Source organism: Thalia democratica, chromosome 5 (assembly GCF_965202585.1).
Source record: "Thalia democratica chromosome 5, ktThaDemo2.hap1.1, whole genome shotgun sequence".
In the NCBI taxonomy this organism is placed as follows: domain Eukaryota; kingdom Metazoa; phylum Chordata; class Thaliacea; order Salpida; family Salpidae; genus Thalia; species Thalia democratica.
Window position 1 is genome coordinate 16,527,112 of NC_139169.1, and position 22,133 is coordinate 16,549,244.

At 26.6% G+C, this 22,133-nt stretch overlaps 1 pseudogene; it reads left to right on the forward strand.

Annotated features, from left to right (window-relative positions):
* Nucleotides 1-4,834: 4,834 nt before the first annotated feature.
* LOC145835663 (Y+L amino acid transporter 2 pseudogene) lies at nt 4,835-6,780 on the forward strand (annotated as a pseudogene).
* Nucleotides 6,781-22,133: the final 15,353 nt, after the last annotated feature.

Consider the following 22,133-nt stretch of genomic DNA (forward strand, 5'->3'; position numbering starts at 1 on the left):
GTAAGTACCTTTGATGTTGTCGTCGCTTTTTGATATTTCACTATACTAGCTAAAGTCAAACTAATAAAATAACTTTAAGATATGAATTTCGGTGAAACATTTGTGGCGATTTATCTCGTTTTGTGATGCTGGTGTGATTCATGTTTAAACTTTTTGTATAGAAGTAAATTGTTACTACTGTTGTTTAAAGTTAGAAAGATTTAAAACAAAACTTATGAGTTAAAAGTTCTTATATTAGCAGGAAACAGATACTGTCAAGTTTGAAGTATATCATATAAGTTCAATAATTTTCAACTTACGTCATATTGCTATTGACCAAATCTCAAATTTTTAAGTAACTTCTTTCGTTAGTAGTTTATTAATATTGTATTTTATTAGCACCAACAACTAAGTGAAGCAAAATGAAAAAGAACCAGCACCTAAGTTTGCAGTTGTATACTTTTGTTTTTGCTATTTACTGATGTATAACTATAGCTTAAATTTAAGCTATGGTATTAGTGTAACTTGTTTACTCAGTTGTCTTTAAGTTCTAAATTATGAATAATACAACTGCATGTTTTATATAATAAATGAATGTACTTATTTTATGCTTTTACAAAAATCAAAGTTAACAACGTTAAAGTATAAACATAAATACTAAAAAACTGTAGTTTTACAAGTTTATTAGTATTTATGTTTATATTTAACGTTGTTAACTTTGATTTTTGTAAAAGCATAAAATAAGTACATTTTTTATGTTTAATTTTTTTATTAAATAATTTTTTTTTTAAGATATGACCAATAGTAAATATGTTATGTACTAACATTATCTACAATTTATACAAATACTAGCTGTTTAAACTTTTAATTTATGTTTCAAACTTATAGTTAAGTGTATTTCAAGTTTTAACCATCCGTTTGCAAATTTAACATTCATTAAATAATAATATTTTTTATTCGTTGTTTCAAACTTATAAACTGTGTTATTTTATCTTCAAGTTTTGGGCATTAGTTTATATTTACTAACAGTGTTTTCTATAGGAATTCAATGTTTTTTTCCGTCTTTTTTATTTATACTGATATGCTAAACATTCTTTATAAATAATTTTTTTTTTTAATAAAAATATATTTATTTATTTTATAGCGTTAATTTATGTTTAAAAGTAAAACATAGTTTACTATATAAAGTTTGAAAAAATTTAAGTTTAAACTACAAACTTTCTCTTAAAGTTTATAGTATTAGAGTTCATAGTATTGAGTTTTTTGAACAAAAAAATCTTTTGTATCGATTTTTTATAACTTAGCCTTTTTAATCTGTTTTTATCAAACCTCAAGAAAGTGTTCTCCTATTTCAACTTTACAGAATTTTTGTTTGAAACTTACTTTTTTATATTTTTTCGTTTGTTAATAAACTTAAGCCGTTCAAATTACGTTTAAGTTTTCTCAGTATAATAAGACAAACGCTGGGCAAAAAAGTTCTGCTTTTTGTGAAACTATTACAGTTTGTGTATTCTCCTCTCTGTCTGTTTTTCCGCTCAACTTTACGCTTCATTAGACATAAAAAGTTTCTGGTGACAGGCAGTTGAGAGAAAATAGAAGTTTATGACGAATTCTTAGCAGGGGAAGATAAATTAGTGAAGCTTCATTAATGCCTTGAGCGAATTCTAAATGCGTTCAGAATAGGCTTACGAAGTTTTGCTCGGGCTAAATTAAAAAAAAAACTATTAAATTTTTCATTTTTAAGTTGTTGTATTCATACGGAAGTAATTTTTTTTTAGCTAAAAATTTTAAATATTTAACAAAATTTCCTTTCAATAATTATATTTTCGTTGTTAAATGGACTAAAAATATTTATTATATCTTTGTATTTTAAATAAAAATAATAGTTTGCTTCAAGTTTAAAAAGCGAAACAGTTGTACTATCAAATGTGGGTAAAGCTACTAAATAATTACACAACAGTATTTTTGTAAAACATTATAAAACTGTTCAGTGTTTGTTTTTAACTGTAATATTAAAACTTTTTTCAAAATTATCAGTATATTTTAAAGTCCTTCATTCACCATAATTTTTCTACCGACACATGACAAGCAATATTCATATCTTATCATTTTAAGATGATCGCAGATTGCCGATACACAGCAGCTGTTGAACGCTTATAAAAATTTCGTTCTCAAAAAAAATTTCAACCACATCTGATAAAACGTAGCAGCTACCGTGTTTAAATTTGCATACAAAAGTTCGTCCTGCCAGCCTCAGCAGCTCGCAGTTTACTAGTTATAAGAATTTCAGTTATTTCAGTGTGAAAAAGTTCACTGGGCATGCCAACACTTCATTATGAGCCACTCTCTTTCATCCTGCCACCGTCGTCACCTTGCATCAGTTGCCTTTTCTCACAACTTGCCTTTTTCTCCGCACGCCTTCTCGCTTCTCGACTAGCAGCTAACCAGTTTGGCTTGTTCTCGGCTGAAGCTTTCAGCATTTTTGTGGAAATTTTTGAATGATTAGAGCTTGGTTTGTGTTTTATTTGGTTTGGAAGGTTTTTAAGGTATAGTAAAAAGTTTGTACTTAAATATGTTGTGATTTATTTTTGCAACAAACTTTAGCAGTTTAAAAGTAGTTGCAAGTTGTCAAGTTGAAAATTTCAGCATTTTTGGTTGCATGACTAGAGCTAAGTTAGATTTGTATATGCTTTATTTGGTAGAAATATTGTTAGTGTAAAGTATAAGTGTTGTATTATTATAACTAATGAGCGCTACAGTGCGAAACATTGTTTGTAAATAAATTGTTTGAAATTTTAAATTTTAATGTACATGTTATAACCAGTGTTAACACTTGTTCGGTTTTATTTCTTAGCAAACTTATACAGTTTCAGTGTATTTGCAAGTAAAAATTAGGCATTTATATTTATGTTAGTCAGTAAGAGTTTGTATATGTATATTTTTTTAAACAAACCGTTTCAATTATAACATATTTATACTTGTAGTAACAAATACATAAGGGTTACAAAAACAGGGCTTTTTATTTCAGTTTAGCTAATGGAAATGCTTTAATCTTGTGTTTATTCAGTCTTATTTATTTAAAATTAGCAAATGTTTAAGTTGAGATGCTTATTTAGAAATTAAATAGAAAAATATAAACTTTGATTAAGCAATTTTACTGTAATCGATTTATTTATTTTTAATTTACTGATATTAAGCAAAAAACTAAACAGTTTTAGCTGTATTTATTTTCTCATTTCCTTTCAAAATTCTCTCATGTGTTTTTAAGTGTAAACTAATATTTCCTGTTAATTGTTAATTACGAAATTACTGTATGCTTGAGCTAAAAAGGTTTAACACTTGAAAATTACTTTACTGAGTTTAAAACAGTAGTTAATAATTTGTTTTTTTTAATTAAAAAGGCATTAAGTTAATTTGTTTAAATAAAAACATAGTTAATTAACACTAATTACTAATATAAAATTTGTGCTATTTTTGTTAAACTATAGGTTTTCTAATAAACAAATTTGTACAGTTTTCGTTTTTATAATCGTCTTTAACTATTGCATTGTCGTTGGTAATCTATAATTTGTTAAATATTAAATGTTACTAACAAAGTAATGTTTAATATAAAATATTTTACGATTGATAAAGTTTAAGAGAATAAAAATATTAAAATAGATTAAAACTACAGATACTTGTTGTATAGGTTTAGTTGTAATCTAGAAACTGTTTATTTTTTGTACTTTAATTTAAAATGAAATAGTATAAAATTCTAAAATCATTTTTATGTTACTGACTTTAAAAACTTTGTTTTGTTTAATAATCTGCATTTATATAGTTAATAAAAAAATAATTTTATGTATTGTTTAAAAGTTGAAGTAGACAAAGCATCTCATACACTTCACTATCTACTTGCTTCTTAAAATAAGACTTGGCATAGTGCTGCTAACAATAGCTTTGTATCATATGATTTTGATATATCGATTAATCCTCGCTATTAGAATTTAGATCAGTATAATCTTAAGAATGTGCAGAGGTATGCTATTTATGCGCTTTGCTTCAGAAAAAAAATAAAACAATGTAAAACTGCTGATGTAGTGAAATAATGAAAACGAATAAGAATAATAAAAACTTTGTTTTATTGTTGTTTTGTTTGCTTTGTCAGCATTATTACAGTTGCTAATGAATAAAAGAGACAAATAAATAAAAAAACTTGAACGTAGTTTTTATTAAATATTTTGTTTAAAACAAAGTATTTTACATTCGAAAAATTATAAAGGCAAAGTTAATATATATACTTTTAGAGTTAGGTTACAAAAAAGCAAGTTATTTTGTTGTGGGTTAATTTTCAATTTGAATTACTTAATACTTTATTACAAGTATGCATAATAAGCTATTTACTTTTGAGATTTATTTTTTGGAAGTTGTATTTGCTGTTTATGTTGCTTTAATCTTAACTGTTTAAAAACAAGAATTATATGATCTAGATTATTAGTTTATTGTAACTTTTCTTGTTTTTCAATAAAAATTTAAAATATTTAAAAAAAAAATTTTAAAACTCTTTCAAATTCAAGAAGAGTTAAAAATATTAAGTATGATTTTTATATGGTCCATATCATTTTATTTCAACAATTTTAAAAATTGAGTTGTTGTTATAAAGTATTGTAAGTTTATTGTTTTTATTTTCTTTCTATTAGTTTTGACAATCAAAAAACCATCAAGTTTTGATTTTTACAAACTGCATTATTAATATGCAGCTTTCAATATATTTTTGCTTAAAATTTATTAAAAAATTTCTAAAAAGTATGCTTGTACAAAAAACAACTAAAACTTAAAATATTATCACTTTAACCTTTGATATTCCAACAGAAATCTAAATAAAATGTGTGAAAAGCAACGTGAAGGCGCGGTGAGCCTCAAATCGTCCTCCAACGTCGAACTGAAGCAGCGGTTCGGGCTGATGAACGGAATCTCGTTGATAGTCAGCACCATCGTGGGCAGCGGCATTTTCCTCAGCCCCGCGGTCGTGCAGAAGTGCGTCGGGTCGGCCGGCATGGCGCTGATAGTGTGGGTGCTGTCCGGGTTCATATCGATGATGGGCGCGCTGTGCTACGTGGAGCTGGGCATGACGATACCCAAGTCGGGGGGCAACTACGCGTACATCAGGGAAATATTCGGCAGCTGCTTGGGCTTCGTGCGCGGGTGGGTGTCCGTGCTGATCATCGAGCCGGTGGTGTGCGCGCTCATATCGAAAGTGAGCGCGGAGTACCTGTTGAAGCCGTGGTTCCTCACGTGCAGTCCGCCCCAGACCGCCATCAACCTCATCGCGGTGTGCATCTGCCTGTGCATAGTCGCCATGAACTCCATCAACATCGACCTGGCCAACAAGATCAACTCGTACCTCTCGTACTCCAAGATCGTCGCCATGTTGCTCGTCGTCGTCATCGGCATGAAGAAGTTCATCGAGAGCGGGTTCGAAGGGGGAGCGCTGGAAGACCCGTGGCAGACGCCGGAGAAAACGGTTTTAGCGGGTAAACCGTTCACTTTCCAGTCGATCATATTCGGCATTTACAACGGCGTGTACTCGTACGTGGGGTGGGACTGCCTGAACTACATGAACGAGGAAATAAAGAACCCCAAGAAGAACCTCCCGTACGCCATCTACATCGCATTGCCGTTGATCACGGTCATCTACATCATGGTCAACGTGGCCTACTTGACCGTGCTGACGTCTGATGAGATGACGGAGTCGAACGCGGTGGCCATCACTTTCATTGCCAAGACCATGGGACGGGAGTGGACCTACGTCATGTCCGTTTTGGTGTTCCTCTCCACCTTCGGCACGGTCAACGCGGTGTTCAACTTCACCAGCAGGATGTACTTCACCGTTGCCAGGGAGAAGCAGTTCCCCACCTACTTCTCCATGGTCAGCCCCGACCACCTCACCCCGATTCCGTCACTGCTGCTGCTGTGCTGCATGACGATGATGTACATGGGGTGGAACAACATCGGGCTGCTGATCAACTACTACTCGTTCATCTACTGGCTCACCGTGGCCATCGCCGTCACCGGCACCTGCGTGTGGAGGTTCAAGAGGCCCGACATGGACCGGCCGATCAAGTTCCCCGTGTGGCTGTCCGCCGTCTTCGCCGCCATTTGCTATCTGCTAGTGTTGGCCCAGTTCATCTACGACACCGGTAATGCCATGATAGGCGCGGCCATTTTGGTCTCGGGCTTCCCCGTCTACTTCTTCTTCTTCTGGAAGGACAGCAAGTACGTGCCCGACTTCCTGCACAAGCTCAACGAGAGCGGGACCAGGTTCATGCAGAAGCTGTGCCCCGTCGTGGTCACGAAGCAGGACTAAAACGGGGAATTCCCGTTTCTAGAACTTTTTTAACTTTTGGTTTTAGGTGGATTATTTTTTATGAAATGTTGTCGATAGTACGTGTGATGCTAACTACGAAAAATACTTCTGTGGTTCATAAACCTGAAGTTTCTTTTAAGCGGAATCATGACGACGTTTACCTTGTTTTATTTAAAACCATTTCCTTTTATTTATTATTTATTTAAGCTGAGTTTTACTCAAAGTCTTGTCTAATCTGATCTTAATATAGTTCAGAACTTTTAAATTTGTACTAAAAACAATTTATCAAAACCATAATCAGTTTTAGTTAATTTTATTTTATTTTATAATTAAGCAATTTTTCAGCTACACTAAAAATACATTTCATAGTACTTTATAATAAATCTGCTGATGTTTTATCGAACTATTTATTTTGTTATATTATTCTATTTAATTTATTAATAAATAAGTTCTCACCAAAATCAAATTATGTTTTTTTACGTTTTTGAATGTATTTAATGGCTAACTTGCAACTATTATTATATAACTTATGATGTACAATAATACAGGTAGCACAAAAAAAGCCCTTGTAAAATAAAGTAAAAAATACAAAACTTTAAACAATTTAATTATAACAATTATAGTTTATAACGGTAAATACTTTATTGAGTTAAATTAAACAAGTACTTTAATAAAAAGTATAAGTTATACACTAAAACTTACATAAGAAAAGTAAAAATCTATAAATGTTTATTCTAAATACTTTTGAACTATAGTTTATTTTTAAACTATCTATTTTGGAACTTTTCTATATTAATAAAACGTTTATATAGTCTGTTTTAGCCAAACGTCGTAAATTCTTTTAACTACGCATAAAAATTCAAGTTATTTTTCCCGCAATAATTTATAATCAATCTTATTCTCTCTCAACTTCCTTTAGCTTTTAATGTTTAACGATGCGAACAGTTTGCGTGAAATATTGAAGAGTTTTTGATAACCGAAACAGTATTACATATAGCATATTTTTTGGGAACATAAAATCAAATGCATTGAAAAAGTAGTACAAAATAAAATTTAATAACAATATTGAATACAAATAATATATAACTTATTAATAAAAATTTTACTTCTACTAAATATTTACCGAAAGATAATTAATAGAACATAAGCAAAATAAGGCTCACAATAACTATAAAAACTTTTTTACAAAAATATGCGAAAATTTGTAGCATTTAAGTAGTAAATACATTTTTATTTTGCTTTTTTTTAAGTTTTTTCTAGTAAAATTTGACACCCTTACAGTTTCGATGACAAGTATCAATATTTCTTATACCACTGTACATTTTAAGACGTTTAAAGTTTTAACTTCTAACATTTCTACAGTTATTGCCCTGAATTAAAGTTTATATCATTTTTCAATTACTATGTTTATTAAAATATAGCAATAGTAATAAGTTTTTATTTAACTAAGAGCCTAGTTATATTTTTTTACCTAAAAATGTTTTATTAAGGATTTTTTTAGATAAAAAGTACCTCGCAAGTCGATAATTTTTTCTATGCAGGCCGCATTTGGCACGCAAGCCATGGTTTGCCGACCACTGACTTAAATTAAAACGTTGTTCCTAAAAATCGTCTTTAATAAACATGTAACAAGCATCTAGTGCAGGTTTTCCCAAAGTAGGCGATATCACCCCCCTGGGGGCGATAATTAATAAGGGGGCGAAAGGGTGGGCGATAACTAGTAAGGGGGCGAAAAGGGGGCGATTTTAATTTTGGGTTGTCATAAAATTTTTACTTTTTATTTTGCTATTTTACTAATTTTAGCTTGCTATTAAATATTTGACCCTGTGGTAAAATTTAAACAAAAAGGTTTGTTGTGTTTATGTAAAATATAAAGAAAATATCAAGTACTTATGACTCCTGCTTTCAAGTTAATTACATATTTTCAATTGTATATTTTCTTACTTAACACTTACATAGGTCATAGACGATCGGAATTCTTTTCATTATTTATAACTTTTTATATATGTTATTTAGGATCATAAATGGTTTGTAAAAATCTATGTTTTCTATATTAAATAACACCTCATGATATTTCCAATTGTTTTTTGAAAAGTCATTAAGTGAGACTAAGAAATAAAACTATACAGGGTTGCCAATTTACCTAGAAAAACCTGGAATTTGACAATTTAGGCAAAAAAGTTTTTTTTTAACCTGGAATTTTTAACAATTTCAACATATTAAGTAGTAAAATTTCGATTTGACACTAAAAAGCTATCATATAGATAAAAATATGGATCCCTTCGTGGCAGATCTTTTTGAAGTAAACGACTCACAGGAAACCTTCTCTGACTTACAAACTGACCTTGAACTCAAAGTAATTTTTTCTAAAGAACGAAATGAAAGCTTTTGGACTAAACAAAAACTAAGGCAAAAGTATCCAATCATTTGAGAGGAATTTAGATTGTTGTGTATAGTTTTTCCTTCTAGCTATGTTGTTGAGAAAGCTTTCAGTTTAGTTATCAACATCTTGAGCAAAATATCTAATCTAGATATTTGTAAAGGAGGTGACTTGAGGCTTTATTTGACTGATTTAGAGTTCATGAACCTCATCCTTCGCATTATATTAGAATTCAGTAGCAGACATTATTTTATGAAAGTTTATTTATTTATTTGATCTTTTAAAATACTTCTTGCTTAACCTGGTTTGTATTATATTAAGTAGTCTTTTTATATTAAATTTTTTTTAAGTTATTTATTCTATAACAGGTTTGCATAATGTCTAATAAATATTAATTACGGTAGACTTTCTCTTGAGTTCGCACTTTTTACCCAAAAAAAGTGCAAACTTATATTTTCTTAAATTTAACTTAAAATAAGTCTATTACTAACTAAGTATTAATAAAACAAAAAATACACAATATTTAATAGCTTAATTAGATTTTTTTTCTTATGAATGTTTGTTTTATGTTTTAGTTGATACCATGTTTATTCATAACGTTATTGCATATAACATATTTAAATTTATCATTTTGTAGAAAAAAATGGTAATAATTTTTGAGCTTACACTTTTTTATTTTGTTCAAAATGCGAATTGAAGAGGAAGTCTACTGTATTTTTGAAATGTTTTATGTTTTAAATATTATAATAGCTTTGTTTTGACCTGGTTAATTTTGTAGTTTATATTTGTCGATTTACATTACACTAAAAGTTTTTATAGCATAGTGGTTTAAGTATTTGTTTCAAAGAAATTTATTTGACATATTTTGTTATTACTTGATTAATCTGTAGAAATAAAAAAACCTTGATAACCATTAAAGTCTTTATTTCAAAAATTATTTTTGGTTTTAAAAGAGTATAGATTTGATGTCTCTATTTGAAATGACTTCAAATTTTTCATTTAAAAGATTATTAAACTCAAATTTATTTTTTAACTTGATTTATTACTGTTAGAAAATCTATATATTAGATAATTTTAAACTATTAATTCAATTGTTTTTTTGTTTTATCTTATTTTTTAATATATTAGCAATTAAAATATGTTGTTTATTTTAATAATTCAACACTAGCTTATAGTTTTTAACTTTTTTCTTTTGGTAAATTATTATGGGCCTAATAACTAGATAAAAAATAAAATTAAAGAGTATTAAATAAGCAGTCAAAAAAACTGCTACAGTTACAAAAGAAAGCTTAACACAATTAAAAGAATTTTTTGATTGATTACTTTCTGTTCACAGAATTAACTGTAAAACATTTGATTTTTTTTGAATTTAAATGAAGAAAAAAACATTTAAAATTAACGTTTAGATTCCTAATGGTTATTTTAAGTCAAATACTATTTAATGGTATTCTACTACAAAACATATAGTTTAAAAAGTTTAGAACTAAATTTTTAATTTTACACTAACTTGCTTATAATATATCTCAGCATTGAAATTAATAACTTTACTGCATTAACATAAGCTATTGATAAACCCACTTTTCATGTGAGATAATCAACCAGTCGGTCAAACTTCCTAAAACTGGATCAGCAATAATGTTTTAATATCTATTTCATTATGTTTAAAAAATCTCTTCATTCTTTTATAGTTTGTTAATATACCTATTTATAAAATAATTTAAGTATTTTGTGCGGCTTAAATAAGTTACTTAGTATTCACTCTAAATGTCCGAAATTCGTTAAATGAGAGATAGTTATAAAGTCAGGTTTCAGTTAAGATTTCAGATGGGTAACTAACGGTCCAGATCCAATCAAATTTCGACCCGCCAAGTAACTTTAAACTACTTGTGCAAAATAAACAAAATTTAGTTTTTTGATGCTTATGATTTTGAAATACACTTTCAATTTGGTTTTCAACTACTTTAGTATTTCCTAGATCACGATAATAGTAAATCATAAATCATTTTATTACAATTATGCTCGAGTTTTTTAGTTTTTTATATGTTATTTTTTTAAATTATGCAGCCCGCAATTACATTTTTTTAACGAGTTGAAACAACAAAAGATTTTTTAGTAAATATGAATTGCTGACTACAAAAGTTGTCCACCACTACCCTAAAAGTTTCATTAGTTTCAAAACAATTCATGTTTAAACAGGATTGATTACTGATTACACAAGGCTTTTTAATATTTAAGTATTTTAATACACTTTACTGGGCTTATAAGAAAACAACAGTACCCTATTTTCTCAAGCCCTGTAAACTACTTTGAACACAGCCCAAAAGTGCGTGTATAAGAAATACCAGACTAAATTACATTTCGAACACAATTTTTTTTGGCTCAAAAGTTTGTACTCAAGAGAAAAACTACTTTTAAAAATCGTGGGGGCGGTTACTTTTCAAATTTTTGAAAAGGAACGATTTAGTAAATGAGTTTGGGAAACCCTGATCTAGTGTTACAAAAATATATTTTAAACTGTATGAACAAAATTACTGAGTGCTGTGTGTGTGAAAACACTTATACATAAAATAATTAACAAATAAGGTTCAATCGAGTTTGCTTTTTAAGGATTTTAGTTTAATTACTTCTGAAAAATTATTGTAATTAATAAAATTATAAGCAAAAAGTTAAAAATTTAACGTTTTTTAGAATTAAAAATAGCTCTCCCAGAGAACCTGGAGTCAAACACTAAACAAAAGCTCACTACATATTATCCTGCTCTTTATGTATTTAAATTAAGCAAAGTATTTGCTGGTTAATAAAAGTTTGTAAGTAGTAAAGTTAAATTAATTTTTTTATAGATTTTTAGTGTAAATACAAAGTGACATGTATTACTTAGAACAACAGAGTTGTAAAAAGTATTTGAAGGTTTCAAAATATTTTTTTTATTGTAAAATATATTCAAAACATTCAAGACTTGTGTTTAAACGTTATAAAAAACTTGGAATCTACTAAATAAGGAACAAATGCATTATTTATTTAAACTAGTTTTGTTTGTAACAAAGAAATTTCGAAAAATTTGAAAAATGGTATAACTTCATGCATGCTGTTAAATCTAAAGAATTTAAAAACTATCTTGTATAACAAATGTAAAAAAATTGTTTTAATTGCTAATAAATATTAAACTTTATACTTAAATGACAAGCTATGCTGCTAATTGTTTAAACACAAATTATCCAGCTGTTTACAGATTTGACTATCCATCGACGATTCATATTATGTTTTCATACTTTTAATATTTTTTTTATTTTTACAAGTTAATGCATTTTCTGTGACATTGATACAGTTATATGCTGACTTTTGCACAAAGTTACCGTTTGATTTTGAAATTATTAAGAATAATAGTACTACTTAAGGTTGAAAGCTTAGATGGCTGTAACTTTTTGTAAATAAATAAGTTTTGTAAAACCCTGTTTCTATATATATATATTTTTTTTTAATTTATTTACTGAATTATGTTAGAGCTATTTGTATGGATCTGATAAGTTAAATGAGAAGTAAGAATAAGGTAATATTAAATGTCAAAAAATAACAAAGTGTTAATTGAATAAGTGTATCTAAACTTTGAAAACGGTAAGGTGAGTAAAACTAAGATAAAAAATCAACAACTTACAATCAATGATTTTAAGGGAAATAAATTAGTTTCTTTATTTTTATTTTTGGTTAAATACTTTTTCAACGTAAGGTATTTTAAAAAATCAATTTTATTATAGGTATAAACATTTAAAAGTTTAAGCGAAAGGCTTTTTGTTTTAAAAAACTATTCACTATAAAATTAGGAAGTTTGTTTTTGAATTGTATAAAAATTTAAAACTTTAAAGCAAAAATAAGATATTTTATGTTTCACCCTTTACTAAACACACCTCCCTTAGAACCCTTTGCTGCTTATGCGTTCTGTAAATATTTTATTGTAAATATTTTAATCCCTGCTGTAATGGTTTGTTTATGCGCGTTTTTTATTTTTTATCCAGATCAACATTTAAACTTAAACATTGATAAATGTTGAACGACTAATCTATATTTTCAGATGTTTTTAGTAACAATAAGTTATGATGACAGCTGATGTAAGTTTAAAAGAATTGTTTTGATTTACTGAGCTAAACTGTTTTCTCCTGGATAGCACATTAAAAATGCGTGCAGTACTGATCTTTAAGTTACCTTCTAAGTCTACTGTTTATAAAAACGTTAAAATCAAAAACTTAAGTTGCACTTTAAATTATAGATCAGTTGTTCTACAAACTGTTTTTAAATATAAAAAGTAAATTTAAAACGCTTACTTTAGTTGCTAATTTAAGCTTTTATTAAAGAACTTTATAAAGTATTAAAATTAATTTGAGTTCTTTTATCGCAAGTTTTAAATAAGCAAAAAGTTTAAATATTATTTGATTAAATCTAACATCGTTCAGAAGTTATTGTTTTACAGTTAAACATTTATATTTAAGTTTTTCGTAACTAAATAATTTCTTAATTAATAAATCATAACTGCTTATGTATTGTGTAACTCAATGAAAATACTTAGACCTTCTAATGTACACTGAAAATAAAGATTCCAGTGTAAAGTTTATTAGTTAAATATATTAAACAAAATTGTTATAACTGTTTGTATTATTGTTATTTTAATTATTTGTTGTATTGAGCTAGATATAACTATTTTATGTAGATTCTGGAATAAATTAAATATTAACGTTTTATGGGTTCAATAAAACAGTAATGTTTAAGTTTCTCAACTTGGTCAAATTTTAAACGTAGAAGAGCTTAGATTTGAACTTATTTTTAATTTTCGTATAAAAAGATAGTTCTTAGAGTTACCATAGAATAGTAATAAAATAAAAGAATAATTGTTAAATTTAACATCTTGGTCAAGTTTTAAACACAGAAGAGCTTGGATTCGCACTTAACGTTAGTTTTAGAATAAAAAAAGGAAGTTCTCAGAGTTACCATAAGATAATTAGGTCAAAAAATAACTGCAATGAGAGTAAGTTGCTTATTTATTATTATAGTTTTTATTTGTTAAAATGGAATCTGAGTGAAACAAAGGTAGTATTTGAAAATTAATTATTCATCTAAAATCGAAGTAGGTCTTATCTGTATGTTCTATTACAACTTGATTTAATACTTGAAATAAAAAAAAAAAGCTTTCATACGCCTAGAACACTGTTAGTTAATTTTATTTTCATGATACTAATGTTTTAAGTGTTAAAAACTTGTATTTTGTTAACTTAGTTTAAAACTTCTCTTCAACACATCTACTTATACTAAACTATACTAGTTTTTAACTAATTTGTTTTGAATTTTTTACTACGTAAAAGCTAATCTAAAGTTTGAAAAGTTTATCAAAAAATATCTCACCTTAGAAAAGGTTACTTTTTTTGTTACAAAAACAGCTAAAAAAAGTTTTGTAATTTTTTTATAAACCTAAAAGTTTTGAAATTGGCATGTAATAGTAGCTGCTTCTAAATAAAGTCATGAGCTAGCAGAACTTTGGTTAAGCTTTAAGCATAACAAACATAGTTAAAACTTAAGCTTTAAGAGTGCCTTTTTTATCTAGTGTTTTCGTTAACAGTAGCTTTAAATATAAGTAAACATTGTTACTATCTAAAGATAAATATCATATAGATTATTCATTAAGTAATCAAGCATGTTATATTACCTTACATAATTATATATCACCTATAAAATTACTTTTAACTACATTTTTAAAGAAAATAAAAGACAGTATAGTTATGAAACAGCTAAACCATTTAAATATGAAGTTACTCGAGCACGTTATTGTTAAGTTAAACAAGCAAATTTTTTTTTAATAAGTATGCATAATTATTTAATTCTGTTAATTTCAGTAACCAACATAATAAAATAGCTTCACTAAACACATAGTTCAACGTTTGTATTTTAGCAAACAAAATTTGATTTCTTTTCAAAAAAACATTATTTAAAATCAAGTTCAGATAGTTTTATTTTTAAAAAAGTATACATTGTTTGTGATTGCCATTAGTTAAAAACATATCAACTGTACTTAAAATGTAAGAAATCCGGTCCTACGGTGTATCGATCTTGGGTCGTCCGATCCTAACGCCCACTTCTTAACCACTTGACTACCGTGTCATTTGATATATACATTTATTAAACGCTTATATAGAATATATTTTTTATGCAACCTAGTTTGTGTCACAAGTAAAAGTTTCTTTTGTGTAAACAAGTTTGTCTTAAATAACCAAACACATCACTTAAACAAAAATACATTTTTAAAATAACAAGAATGATATGTTGCCGACATTATATTTAAAGTATAAATATTAAACAAGTTAAAGATGAGACTATATATTGTTTAAATATTTTGAATTTACTCAATTTGAATAATCTGTAGAGTTTAAGATTTTATATTACTTAAAAACAGATTACCATTGTTGTATCTCAATTTCTGACAAAGAATTTACTTAGTAGCATTAAAGTTTTTACTTATGCAAATGAAAAGTATGTATTGCGTTTACTTAAGTAAACTATTAACTTAAAACAAACCAAAGCATGAAATTTTAGTTTTAATATTTGAAAAATAAATGTTTTAACAAAATAACAAAACAAAAAATGTATAGTTATTATAATCAGTTTGTCATACAATAAAGTATTAACAGTGAAATCAAAATATTTTAGTATAAAAATACTAAAAGTAAGTATAATTGTATTAAACTTTTCAAAACTGTACTTAAGCAAGTAAAACCTAACTGATATTTATTTGTAGCATACCTTGCGAAAGAATTTATTAGGAAAACTGTACTAAGTATTTATAAAATTAACTTGTTAATTTATAATTAATTTTTCTTAACAAGAATTAAATTTGTATAAGCTTTATCCTTTTGAAAATCGTTGACAAACTATGCTACTTATACTTTAAAATTGTCAAATTTTACTGTGGACAAATAAATAAAATAGTTAAAATAAAAAATATTTGAAGTAAATCAAATTCTTAAAATTTCCTAGTTTTAGTTAAACACAAACTAAATAAATTACAAGTTATACAATTTAAATTAATTAATAGTAGTAATTGACTAAATAAACTTAAGTGATTACTCTCTACTTATGACTAACTAGAAAACTTATTTTAAATTATTGAACTCGATAAAAAAACTTGATTAAACTAACTAGTACTATAATTTATTTAAACAAATTATTTGTAACCCTAAAACTATTGTAGTCAAAATAAGTTTTATACTGTATTTTCATTTCAAATTAACAAATAAAAGCTATAAATAAGATTTGAAGTTTCTTATACAGACAAATATAAAAAACATAACATTTTAATGTAATCAATTGTAAACAAAATTTTTAAAAGTGTAGTTGGCTGTGTGTCCAATAAATAAAACTGTTTATTATTATAAAAGTTAAACATACTTTTAAAATACAGTAGTATGGTTTTTTATCTATTTAAGAAAGCTAAAAAGCAATAACTAATTAGCATAAATACAAAAAACAAGGTCAATAGATCTGAAATATAGAATTTGATAATAAGCTAAAGTTTATTTATTAAATTATTCTGTAAATTAAAGAATCTGAGAAGTAGCAAACTTTTAGCAATAGTAATTAAACTTAAGTAGAAACAAAATCATATAAACTGTGTTTTGTGACCAAGCTTAAAAATAGAATAAAAAGTTTTTCAACGGATATTTTTACTGTATTTTTAAATAAATATTTATATAAAAACGATATAGATTGAGTATTTTTAAAGAATTAAACACTTGAATAAAAAATCTGAATGTAATAGCTCGTTGTGATAATTTGTGAACGAAGTGTATTTGTTATTTAATTTGTTTAAAATTTATTTTAGGTTTTAAAATAGAATTTAATTTCGATAAAGTTTGATAAACTAGTAGTTCTAAAAATTAAAAATAAATAAGTAAGCGAATATAAAAAAAGTATAAGTACACAGCATTTTGTATTTATGTTATTCGTAGTATTTGTTTATTAGTAAACTACAAGTATTAACTTGGTTATTGTCTATTGTATTGTTTAAATTTTTATAACAATTTTTTAAAACTATTGTTGAAAACTTCCAAAAATTATTTAGTTAAAAAAGTTAAATTTTTATTTACTTGTGAATAAGGTTATAAAGTATAAACTGTTAAAATAATATTGAAACTCATTAAACGAGCTTGTCCTTGGTTTTCTATTTATTTAATTTACTTAACACTTAAGTTACTCACATTGCGCCAAAAATTTCTATAAAATCTTTTTAGCCAAAATAATAAAGATAAACAAGCACAAAAAGAAGTCATCTTCAAGGTAAGAGTTAATGTTTAATTTCTAATTAAGCTAATTGTATCAGGGTTGCCACTTTACCTGGAAGACCTGATAAACCTGGAACTTGACAATTTAGGCTAAAATAACCTGGAAAATCCTGTTATTATAGAAATTTTGAAAAAAAACTGGAAATTTGATCAAAAAATCCTGGAAAAACCTGGAACTTTTAATAACTTTAACACTTTCAGTTGAAAAAATTTGAATTGACACAAAAAATATATCATACAGTTAAGATTTTTTGTCAACATCAAAGATTTTTTTATTAAAAAACACATTTAAAGTAACTTTACTGTATTTTTTTAATGCATTTATTCTATTTAACACAGTTTCTTTAATAGAAATTTACTTAAAGCTAAAACTAGACCAAAAAATCTGTACTTTTAAAAACCTGGAAGAAATTTGGAAAACCTGGAAAAATATTTGAAAAAATGAGTGGCAACCCTATTGTATTCATTTTAATAAACCTAAAACAAGTAGATACAAAATGTTAATTAAAAATTATTCTAATCTTATTTTTGCTTTACAAAATTAAAGTTTAGTGTTACAATTAATGTATTACAAGGGTTGCCAAAAATCCTGAAAACCTGCAATAACCTCAAAACCTGTAATTTGACAATATATGCTGAAAAACCTGGAATCTTAAACAAAAATAGCTGCCATAGAAGTTCAATTTTTTGGCATCATTATTTTTTTTTTCATTTAAAAATACATTTGAAGTAGCTTTAAAGTATCTTTTAAATCATTTTATACTATTAAACACAGGTTTTTACCTTAAACTTAACTTCAAACTAAAAGTAGACCCCAAAATGTGTACTTTTAAAAACCTGGAGAAAAAACAGTTGGCAACCCTGTGTAACTAACAAAAACAAGTAATGTTTATTACTGTGTTACCACACAGTCAGGGTAACTCAGAATATTTTGAAAATTTTTGTAAAGATTTGAATAAACTCTGGATGAATTAGAACAGTTTTAAGTCTATTAGGACATTTTTTTCTGGCTCAAAGAGTGGCAATCGTTTTACAAGAAATCCTTTTAGGTCTTAGGAAGTTTCTCAAGGCTAACTTAGGCAAGTAAGTTATTTTTGAGACTCGGAGTAGTTAAAATAACAGCTTATTTGGTAAAATCAGGACTTTTGTCTTTGATTTTTTACAAACTCAAACCTGAATTTTTTTTTTCATTTTTAAATCACAGGCTATTTTTAAGTAAAAAGGAAGATTTTATTCAAAAATTAGTGTGTTTTCAATGGTGTCTGTTTTAGTTTAGCTGCATATTTATTTGGCTAAAGTTTTTTTACATATAAATTTGACTTTAACTATACTTCATTAAAATATATAACACTTTGCAAGCATCTTGTTAAATTCTTAGTATTAATCATACTGTTATTATGGTTGTTTGAAGTTTTGTATTTTTTAATCTAAAAGCATTTACATTTAATTTTCTTTTAATTAATAAATACAGTTGTCTTTATAATTAATAAATTACACCCCTTTTTTTATGATAAAAACAACCCTTATATAAAATGCTAAAACTTTGCAAGAACGTTTTTTAAAGTTAATTAGATATAAAAACTAATTTATTATAGTTCTAATCTATGTCTAGTGTGATTAATATCAGTCACAAAAGTTTAGAAAATTCAGTTCACGAAAAAGAAACCTTAAGTGGCACCAATATTTTTTAGGGCATAGGGAGGTTCTGGAATTTTTTTTACCAAAAGTAACATTGAATCTTAAATAAAAGCTTAAAGTATGTACAAACTACAAGCCAGTTTCTATAGAATAAAAATTCTGGTAATTTCCTAGGATGATGTTGCACCAAAATCAAAGTGAAAATATTTTACACTTTTAATTTTACACTGTGATAAGACAAGTATAGAAATGAAAATCTCCAAATCTAAACCTGCATCACAGAGACCTTAAGGTAAACTAAAAAAAAGAAGTTTTTGATCAATAAAAATAAAGCTAACGATCGAGGGTAAGGGTTAGGGGTAACAGTGAAAGTAATAATTTTAGCTAGTAATAATCATTTTGAAAATATAACCTGCAATATAAGTCAATAAAAGAACAAAAAAAGCTACCGATTAAGGGTAAGGGTTAGGGGTAACAGTGATAATAAAAATGAAAAAATAGCTAATAAAATTAAAGAAAAAATTTGGGTAACTGTGTACCTTATTTTTCAATTCTATACTTATCTTATCAAAGTATAAAATTGAAAGTGTAAAATATTTTCATCCTAGAAAATTACCAAAAATCTTATATAACTTTTGAGGTATTGTAATTTTTATAAAAATTTACTGATACAGATGTACGAACCTCATTTTTTTGGGGTTAATTTTCTCGAAAATTATAAAGAATAGTTAAAAATCTATCTTCTACTTCATTTTTGAGCTAGAGACCTCAACTCAAATTTTAAGGAAACGTTCTTTTATAGTTTTAAAGAGTCTGAATGTTGCGATAATAATAATATCAAAAAACTAAATCTTTAGATAAAAAAATAGGTGGTTTTTACAATAAAACTTTTATTTTTGAAGTTAGGAAAACTCCTGCATTCAATAATTTCAAAATTTAATAACAGACTTTCTGTAAAAATTTGAAGAACATTGCTTAAAAAATGAAGCAGGAGATAGATTTTTAGTTAAATGGTCTTTTTTCGAGCTTTTGGTTTTCGCCTTTCATTAGGAACCTATTGAGGTCACTGACTTTGATCTATCATATCTCAAAAGTTACTAGAATATTTTCAAGCGGTTAAAATTGTCTGATAGTTAAGATAAAGCTCTACAAAATAAGATCAATTTGTAAAATCATGGTGGACTCTTCCTATGCCTTTAAACTATTTTAAAATTTAAAGTGATATTTTTTTTTATACCACTAAAAGCGTTGTAATTTCTCTCCTCAAATTCCTTAACTGCTTGTTCGAAAAATATCAAATATAAGTCCATACAAATTTATAAAGCCTCATGTGCAGTAAGTATGACAAAGATATTCTAGGTTTTGGTACATGACAATTTAAATTATTAAAATAGTATTTAAGCAGATTAATCTCAAAATGTATTATATATCTGTATAAAGAACTTATTAATATATATAAGAAGTTTTAAACTTTTTGCAAAGTTTTAAATGTTTTTTATAGATATGTAAAAACTTAAAAAATTAAAATATTTTAAAACTTAATATTTCAAGTCTTAAATTTATTGTTTAGATTTTTTTATAAAAACATTTAATTTTGAACTGTGGCCCTTTAAACATTTTTTCAAAACATTTGAATTGTCCGAATTAGAATAGTCGTGTACCCATGGTTTTTATGGTAAGGGGAGATCTAAATGTAATAAGAAAAAAAAAACATTTTTCAGTGCTGTAATTTTGTTAATATAAAAAGGTATTATTAGACTATAATTTTTTATTAACTTTTAAATTAAAATTATTTTATTTATCGTTTCATTGCCAACTTTCTTTGAGTTTAGAAAATATGTTTAGAAATTAAAGTTTTTCTTTGTTTCTTTAGCAACTAGCCTTAAACTTTTAATTAATGTTTATAGATAGTTATTCAGCAAATGTATAAATATTTTGTGGCATTACATAGTATGTAAATTTAACTTTGATAGTAAGTTTTTGTTATGCAATATAGCTTATCATTGGAACATCGAATCGTTAATACTATTATTTTCTACATATTATTATTTAACAGTAAATATCAATAACTTGAAGAGAATATAGTCATATTTTACTTATTTTCAAAGCACATAAGAATAGCGCCCACTTATTTTTTCACAGCACATTAGAATAGCTGACAACTACAGGACGTACAAGCAGTAAGGGACCCCGGGTAAGAAATATCTATGGACCGGATACAAAGTTGTGGCACCAGTACTGGTATGTGTCTAAGATAAAGTAAAAACTGTTTTAGTCTATATATTAAGAAGTGATACTTATTTTAACTAATTGTAGATTTTTTTTACGTTTCTATAATAAGCTGAATATTTGCATTCTTTTATTTACATCTTGTGCAACAAACCTGTAGTTTACGTTATATCGTTTCAATATTTTGTATATGTATTCTTATAAGTCGTCTAGAAACGCAATTAAAGTTTAAACTAAATAATCAATTATTCAAGTCATAATCGACACCTTAAATTAAAAAAATCCGTATAAATAGTGTAGTTATGTATATGCTAGTGCACCAAATCACATTTTACATGTTTGTATACTTTAATTAGTGATTTTGTTATGAATTTACAGCAATTTTCCTTTCTAGTTAAAAAGCAACATTTACACCATGAAAATGTTGAAGTAGAAGTTTTATTATCATTTAAATAAGTATGAGATAAAAACGTGTAATTTAAAAAGACATTAATATTTAGTAATTTTAATGGTATAATGACAATTCCCAATGGAATGATTACTTACCTGATCAAATTCCACTCGTGCTAATTCCTACTCTATTTTTTTTTTAAACATATGCCATATTTTAATGCCTTTGTTTTATTTTCATTTATTATTTGTTCATTTTTTCTCTCACTGTTACCCCTAACCCCTACCCTTGGTCGGTATCTTTACTCGGATTTAACCGGGTAGAATTTGATTGCAGTTTGGAAATGAACGGTTCCCAATTTTGTTTGGGAGATAGAAAACAAATAATTTTCTTATCCAAAATAAACAATACAAAACTCTGTTAAGAGTAGGTTAAACAAAATTTCAATGATAAAAACTCAACTGTTTAGTAAGAGTTACTACAAAGTTAATTAAAAAGATTTTTATTACATTACAAACATATCCAGTTAGTATATTAGTTGTTTGTTTTATGGCAGGTTGTTTTTATTTTGACAAAGTTACTTAAAACATGGTTAACATAATTTGTAAATTTACCTTGAAAGTGACTTTACAGTGTACTTACTACTACCATTTAGGTATACTAAATATAAAAAAAAGTTTAGTTTTTGTTTTTTTTTACTAAAATAATCATGAATTGACATAAATCAACTTAAAAACTTTACTAATTGTTAATCAGTAATATAGTTACCATTTTTCAAATTAAACGTTTAGTTAAGTTAATAAAAGCATATTAATATAAAGATTTTTACAAGTGTTATATACGTTTTTTTAA